At 42.7% G+C, this 8,663-nt stretch overlaps 1 pseudogene; it reads left to right on the forward strand.

The window, feature by feature from the left end:
- The first annotated feature begins 2,163 nt into the window (after nt 1–2,163).
- On the forward strand, nt 2,164–3,582 carry LOC102744668 (glyceraldehyde-3-phosphate dehydrogenase pseudogene; annotated as a pseudogene).
- The last annotated feature ends 5,081 nt before the right edge of the window (nt 3,583–8,663 follow it).

The following is an 8,663-nucleotide window of genomic DNA, read 5'->3' on the forward strand; positions in this document are numbered from 1 at the left end:
AGAGCATCTTTCCATATGCTTATTTAATGTATCTTCTTTGATGAGATGTCTAGTAAGGTCTTTGGCCTATTTTTTTAGTTGGATTGTTGTCTTGTTGAGTTTTAAGAGTTCTTTGTATATTTTGGATGATACTCCTTTATCAGATGTCTTTCAAATATTCTTTCAGAGCATTTCCATTTTTAGGATTTTATGCCACAGATTCGCTTGCACACAGGTACACAGACGTATATGCAAGGAAAATACAAATTACAAATTAGATGATAAAACTACAAATTAGAAGGAAACAAAATATTTGTCTCAGACTGGGCTCTGGGTTGCAAGCAGCAGAAGTGACTTTGGCTGATGAGCAGAAAGTCGTTTGTTATAAAGAACATGGTTGTGAGGACTAGAGAATAGGCTTGATGATAATCCTCAAGAATTAAAGCCACAAACCACATATATAACTAGCCTGATGTGTGAAGAATTCTGCTGCCACCAAAAACTAGATGCTAAATTTGCACTGCCACCAAGAACCTGGCTGCAGTTGCAACTGTCACTCACACCAGCACCACTAATATCTCTTCTGCATCAGGAACTCAGGCTTTGAAATCCATGCTGTCCCCAAAGCCATAAGGCCGTGCTGCACCCTTGCCAGCCATAATAGGTATCCTACCCAAAGCCCATTTCCTCCTGGGGTCCATTTCTGATTTGGAGATTGGCATGGGTACAGCTGGTTGGTGGAGTTTCAAAGGAGACTGGAGAGTGAATATTTCCACGAACATGAAAAATGTTCCAAAGAAGTTGGCCAACCAGAAAACATGACAAATGTCCATTGAAGTGTCTATTAATTGGAGATAGCTAATACGTTATGGCACATCCATGCATTAGAAGACAATGCAGCTCTTGAACAGAGTAAGGTGGTTTAAAAAATAATGATGTGGGAGAATCTCCAAGATACAATTAATATGTACCATATTCTGTCATTTGTATCTTAAAAAGAGCTATACATATTTATATATTTGTCCAGGTATACAAAAGTCTGGAAGGATACACAAGACCCTGATAACAATGGCTGCTTCTGGAGAAGGGAAAAAGGAGACCAGGCTGGATGGGGGACGTACTGGTCTGAATTCTGTATATGCCATATGCATATATAATCTATTCAGAATTTTAAAAAGTAAAAATGTTTGCCACATATACAAATTGTGGCCAGTAAACATTTCATAAATTTTATTCACTTCAGAATGTTTGGAAATAAAGCCAATGAACAGTGGGTATTATCTACATTGGGATTAAAAGTGAGAGCACAGATACCACTGAGGCTAATGATATCTCAGGATCAACAACCTCAACTTCGTCTGGGCCAAAGGTTGCCCATCTCAGACCCCAAATTGTGAAACAGCATCCACCTGTCCCATAAAACCAGCGTGCCTGGCCAGCACTCCCCAAGCACCCAGTTCAGATCTCTGAAGCTGTCAGTGACTTTGAGGACACAGAGAACTGTTCATAATTATTCCATCCTAAGGAGCAAGAAATGGTCTCCTGCCCACCCCAAAAATCTGTGGGAGGGTTTCTGTGATTCTTTTGTGAGAAGTTGAGAAAGATCCAAGCGACATTACGAGGCCAGGAGATGTTATAACAAAATAGTTTTGTTTATCTGGGTAGGAGATTGGGTCTATTAACCACAGCCATTTAACACCCACTGAGTGAGATTCAAAATACTTTCAGCTGAATTATTTAAGATGCTCCCAGCAGCATAAACAGAGTACCCCAACTAAAAGAAGCTCAAACAGTGAGGACATTCATTATTTCACATAACAAGAAGTCTGGTGAAAAGAATTCCAGAGCTGCCTCATTCAGAAGTTCAACAATGGCAGAGTTCTGGCTCAATCTCTCTGACTTACTTAAGACTTTTCCTTCATGGCGACAAAATGACTGTTGCTGTTCCCAGCACATACCTTCACGTGAGATTAGTGAAGGCACGAAGCATGAAGGACTTCCACATTGCTTGCTCTTGGGCTTTCTCTCACTTGCTCGAGTACTGGTTCTTCTGTTTGTAATCAGGGAGGAAAATCTTTCCCAGAGCCCCCAGAAGATTTCTCCACCATATGCAGTTGGTCAGAAGTGTGTGACATGCCCACCTCCTAACCAATCTTTAGCAAGGGGTAACAGGATTATCCCCCGGGGGAGGATGGAGGATGGGGTGAAAAGGGTTGCCCCTTACTTGTTTGTCTGAAATTCAGTTTTAACTGGCTGTCCTATATTTTTATTTGAGATTCTGGCAATGCTGCTGGGTGACACCCTCATCTTTCCTGAGTCTGTTGCCAGACCATACTTAACAAAATCAGTGTTCCATTAGCAAGAATAAGACAGTGGTGCCTAAAAGTAGCAATCAACCGTCTGCCTCTTTGCTTTACAAGATTTCCTTCAACTTCTGTTCAAGAAAATCCTGGCTTCCTTTGGCTCTCTGCCCCTCCCTATTTGACAACAGCTGTGTCCCTGAGACATGATGGTGAAGGCCCAACTAAATGGCTTTGGCTACTTTGGGTGCCTGGTCACCAAGGCTGCTTTTAACTCTAGCAAAGTGAATATTGTCTCCATCAATAACACCTTCATTGACCTCGATACATGGTCTATATGGTCCAGTATAATTCCACCCATGGCAAGTTCAAGGACACAGTCCAGGCTGAGAATGGGAAGCTTGTCATTAATGGAAAGCCCATCTCCATCTTCCTGGAGGGAGATCTCACTAACATCAAACGAAGTGAGGTCTGTGCTGAACTTACTGTGAAATCCACTGGTATCTTCACTATCCTGAAGAAGACTGGGGCTCGCTTGAAGGGTAGAGCCAAAAGGGTCATCATCTTTGCCTCTTCTGCTTGTGATGGGCATGAACCATGAAAAAGAAGTATGACAACTTTCTCAAGATTGTCAGCAATGCCTTTTGCACCACCAACTGCTTGGCCCCCTGGCCAAGGTTGTCCATAACAACTTTGGCATCATGGAGGGACTCATGACCACAGTACATTCCATCACTGCCACCCAGAAAACTGTAGAAGGCCCTTCTGAGAAGGTAAGTGGTGATGGCTGAGGAGCTGTCCACAACATTGTCCTTGTTTCCACCAGTATTGCCAAGGCTGAGGGCAAGGTCATCCCTGAGCTGAAATGGGAAGCTCACTGGCATGGCTTTCCCCATATCCTCACCCACAAGGTGTTGGTCATGGACTTGACCTGCCATTTGGAGAAAGCTGCCAAATATGACAACATCAAAAAGGTGGTGAAGTGGGCAGCAGAGGGCCCCCTCAAGGGCATCCTGGGCTGTGCTGAGGACCAGGTTGTCTCCTGCAGCTTTAACAGTGACATGTACTCTTCCACCTTCGATGCTAGGGCTGACATTGCCCTCCATGACCACTTTGTCAAGCTCGTTTCCTGTGATGAATATGAATTTGTCTATAGCATCAGGGTGATGGACCTTGTGGTCCACATGGCCTCCCGGGAATAAGAGCCCCAGGAACACCAGCCCCAGGGAGAGCAGGAGAGGCTCAGGTGCTGGGGAGTCCTTGCCCCAGATAGACCTCCTGATATACTGAAAATCTCTTATCTTCCACACAGTTTTCATCCCAGACCCCCTGAAGAAGGAGAGGCATTTAGGGAGCCCTACCTTGTTGTGGACCATCAATAAAGTACACTGTACACCCTCACACACAAAATAAAAAGTCCTGGTTTACATGGCCCAGGGTTTTCACATAGCACAAAGGTGCCCAGTTGTGTGTGTGTGTGTGTGTGCGTGTCTGTGAGCTGGCAAAAATGAACAGTGACAGAATTGTTTTTTGTTTTTTGTTTTTTAAGATTTTATTCATTTATTTGCTAGAGAGAGAGAGCATAGGCGAGAGAGTGAGCGAGAGTAAAAGCAGGGGGAGCTGCAGGGAGAGGGAGAAGCAGGCTCCCTGCTGAGCAAGGAGTCCGATGTGGGACTTGATCCCAGGACCCTGGGATCATGACCTGAGCTAAAGGCAGCCGCTTAACCAACTGAGCCACCCAGGCGTCCCCAGTGACAGAATTGTTAAAAGTAAGATGTGTGTAGAGCATGTTACAACCTGTAATTTACATTTGTATGAGCCAAAGTTTTAAATGCCACTACCTAGTGTTCTTTAGCTTTGCTGCATGGCCTCTAAAGGAGGGGTAAACAACCGCCCAGCTGCTCCCTGAGACCTTGGATTTTTCCTGATGTGGAAGATTTGAGTATTACTGCCTTTTCAAAGATCACTTGGGATTGAAGAGCATGGTGCCATAGAAATAATGAGAGAGAACAGGAATGTTTCCTATGGGAGTCAATGCTGTTTCAACACTATTTTTATGCATTTATGTAAGGGGATGATTATGATGTAAGTAATGAGAAGGCATTTCTGGGTCCCGATTACAAGTGGGACTGCTGGGGTGTTACTCATAGACATACACAAACCTACAACTCCTTTGCTGAGTCACCAGCTTACCACTATTAGGGGGCTGCCCCTGTTCACACAGCTCCAAGTAAAACCGTTGGTTTGTCATACTCCCATGAGCTCTGGCCCATAGCCTAGGCAGCTGTTGGAAATTCTCGCTATCAGACTAGATGACTCTTTTAAATGTGTCCCCTCTGGGAGATAAAAATCAGATGGCTTGAGTGGATATACTTACTGGGATCATGTCTGATAAACACTTATGTTTTCCAAGGTTGACCAGCGATAAACTTTATATATATTCATGAGAAAATAGTATCTGTTTCCTAAAGTATATTTATGTTGTAGACTTGATTAAAGAAGAGCTGTATCAGCTAACATGAAAGACTGAATAGGTATTTATCTGTTCCCTCCCAAATCCTCACTATAATAACAGTAAAAAAAAAATAAATAAAAAGACCATAAACCCATAGGGTTAAAGAGAAGAGAGAAGATGACAGGAGTTAAGAAATGTCAACACAAGGCGCCTGGGGGGCTCGCTCAGTTAAGCGTCTGCCTTCTGCTCAGGTCAGCATCCAAGGGTTGAGCCTGCTTCTCCCTCTCCCTCTGCCTGCCACTCCCCCTGCTTGTGGGCTCTCTCTCTCCCTGTCAAATAAATAAATAAAATCTTAAAAAAAGGAAGAAAGAAATGTCCACACAATTTTGGAAAATGAAAGCAGATGGAGGATAATAGAACTGATGGAGTGGAATGGAGAAGCTTAAGCCTGAGGGCGGGGTGCTGCAGGTAGAGGTGGGGAGTGGAGGGCACACCAATAAAGAGCAAGTTGATTGGCCCAGCAGAACACAGCAGAGGGTCAGGAGCGGAAGCCGCCGTGAATCTCTGGCAACCGCTGATTGGTTCTTTGTCCCTGCACTTTTGCCTTTCCAGGATGTTACATAAATGGAATGCAGCAGTATGTAAGTCTTTTGAATCTGGCTTCTTTCATTTAGCGTAGTGTGTTTGAGAGTCATTCGTGCTGTTGTAGCATCAGTTCTGTTTTTCCTTTTAATGGCTAACTAGCAATCTATTTTATAGGTGTGCCACAATTTTTTGGATTGTTTCCAGGTTTTGGTGATTACAAATAATGCTACTGTAAACATTTGTGTAGTGTTTTTTGTTTTTCAGTTATTCTCTAAACACAGGCTTTTGTTTCACTTGGGCAAATAACATGGGGTGAGATTCCTGGGTCATGTGGTAGGCGTATGTTTAAGTTGGTAAGAAACTTCCGAACTCTTTTCCAGAGTGGTTGCACCATTTTGCACTCTCATCAGCAATATATGAGACTTTTGGTCCCTCTGCATTCTTGGCAGCACTTCATATGGTCATTTGTGTTTTATTTATTTGTTTATTTTTAATTTTAGCCATTCTAGCAGATGTGTGGTGGTATCTTACTGTACGCGCGTGTGTGTGTGTTTTAAGTATACAGTTCAGTGGTTTTTAGTATAGTCATGAAGTTTTACAACCACCACCGGAGTCTCATTCCGCAACATTTCCATCAGCCTCTGCTTGCACTGAATTGCCCCCGAAATTCATGTTGAAGTCCCCTACTCCCCAGTTTGAAGGTATTTGGAGATGGGTCTTTGGGAGGTAATTCGAGATAGATGACGTGATGAGATTTGGGGCTCTCATGATGGGATTAGTGCACTTAGAAGAAGAGAAGGAGGGATCTCTCCGCACGCACACACCAAGAAAATGTCACGTAAGCACACAACAAGGCTGTCTACAAGCCAAGAGAGAAGCCTCAGAATAAAACCTACTTTGCCAGCACCTTGACCTTAGACTCCCCAGCCTCCAGAAGTGTGAAAAATAAATTTCTGTTATTATTTTATTTTTTTAAAGATTTTATTTATTTATTTGTCACAGAGAGGGAGAGAGAGAGAGAACATGCGCACAAGCAGAGGGAGCTGCAGGCAGAGGGAGAAGCAGGCTCCCTGCTGACCAAGGAGCCCGACATGGGACTCGATCCCAGGACCCCAGGATCATGACCTAAGCCAAGGGCAGATACTTAACCGGCTGAGCCACCCAGGTATCCCTAAATTTCTGTTGTTTAAGCCACCCAGTGTATAGTATTTTGTTACGGCAGCTGCAGTTGATTAAGATACCCCACAAGAGAAACCCTGTACCTGTTGACCCCTTCTACCCTCATCCTCTGACAATAACTAATCTACTTTTTGTCTCTATGGGTTTGCCTATGCTGGACAATCGTATAAATGGGATCACATCATGCAACACGTGGCCTTTTGTGTCTGGCTTCATTCACCTAGATGGGATGTTGTAGCATGCATCAATAGTTCATTCCTTTTCATTCCACGATATTCCATTGTATGGATATACAACACTTTGCTCATCCATTCATCACTCAAATATTTAGGTTATTTCTACATTTGGGCTAGTATGAATAATGCTGCTATGAATATCTGTGGACAAGTTTTTGTGTGAACGTGCTTTCAGTTCTCTTGGCTATATACCCAGGAGTAGAATTGCTGGATCATGTGGTAATTCTATGTTTAAGTTTTTGAGGAACTGCCAAACTGTTTTTCACAGCAGCTGTGCCATTTTACATTCCCACCAGTGGTGGACTGGAGTTCCAATGTTTCCACATCCTCATCAGCACCTGTTGTTGTCTGTATTTTTTGTTATAGCCATCTCGGTGGGTATGAAATGGTATACCATTATGATTTTGATTTGCAGTTTCCTAATGACTAATGATTTTGAGCATTTTTTCATGTACTTATTTGGCATCCATATAGCTTCTTTGGTTAAGTGTCAGTTCAAATCTTTGCCCCTTTTTATTTTTTATTTTTTTATTTATTTTTTTTAAAGATTTTATTTATTTGAGAGAAAGAGAATGAGAGACAGAGAGCATGAGAGGGAGGAGGGTCAGAGGGAGAAGCAGACACCCTGCCGAGCAGGGAGCCCGATGCGGAACTCGATCCCAGGACTCCAGGATCATGACCTGAGCCGAAGGCAGTCGCTTAACCAACTGAGCCACCCAGGCGCCCTCTTTGCCCCTTTTTAAAAAAATATTTAATTCCAGTATAGTTAACATACAGCGTTAGTTTCAGGTGTACAATATAGTGATTCAACAGTTCTTTACATTGCTCAGTGCTCATCATAAGTGTACTCTTAATTCCCTTTACCTATTTTACCATTTTACCCATCTCCCCACCACCCTCCCCTTTGGTAACCATCAATTTGTACTCCATAATTAAGAGTCTGGTTTTTTATTTGTCTCCTTTTTTCTTTGTTCATTTGTTTTCTTTCTTAAATTCCACACATGAGTGAAATCATATAGTATTCGTCTTTCTTTGACTGATTTCACTTAGCCTTATACTTTCTAGAGCCATCTATGTTGTAAATGGCAAGACTTCACTATTTTTTATGGCTGAGTAACATTCCATTGTATATATATACCACATTTTTTTTTAATTTTCTTTATTTATTCATAAGAGACAGAGAGAGGGGAAGGCAGAGGCAGAGGGAGAAACAGGCTCCCCACAGAGCAGGGAGCCCAATGTGGGAATTGATCCCAGGACCCTGGGATCATGACCTGAACTGAAGGCAGATGCTTAACTGACTGAGCCACCCAGGCACCAACATCTTCTTAATCCATTCATCTGTGATGGACACTTGGGCTGCTTCCATAATATGGCTATTGTAAATAATGCAATAAACATAGGGGTGCATATATTTTTCCAAATTAATGTTTTTGTATTCTTTGGGTAAATACTCAGTAGTGGAATTACTGGATCATATGTAATTCTATTTTTAATTTTTTGAGGAACCTCCATACTGTTTTCCACAGTGGATGCACCAGTTCTCATTCCCACCAACAGTGCACAAGGGTTCCTTTTCTCCACATCCTCACCAACACTTGTTTACTTGTTTCTTGTGTTTTTTATGTTAGTTGTTCTGACCGGTGTGAGGTGATATCTCATTGTGGTCTTGATTTGCATTTCCCTGATGATGAGTGATGTTGAGCATCTTTTCATATGTCTGTTGGCCATCTGTATGTCTTCTTTGGAGAAATGTCTATCCATGACTTCTGCCCATTTTTTTTTTTTTTTAAGTAGGCTCCAGACCCCATGTGGAGTCCAATGCAGGGCTTGAACTCACAATCCTGAGATCAAGTCCTGAGCTGAGAGCAAGAGTCAGACGCTTAACTGACTGCTGAGTCACCCAGGCACCCCTTCTGCCCATTTTTA

Source organism: Leptonychotes weddellii, chromosome 10 (assembly GCF_054177405.1).
Source record: "Leptonychotes weddellii isolate Sample4059 chromosome 10, ASM5417740v2, whole genome shotgun sequence".
NCBI classification, from domain to species: Eukaryota; Metazoa; Chordata; class Mammalia; order Carnivora; family Phocidae; genus Leptonychotes; species Leptonychotes weddellii.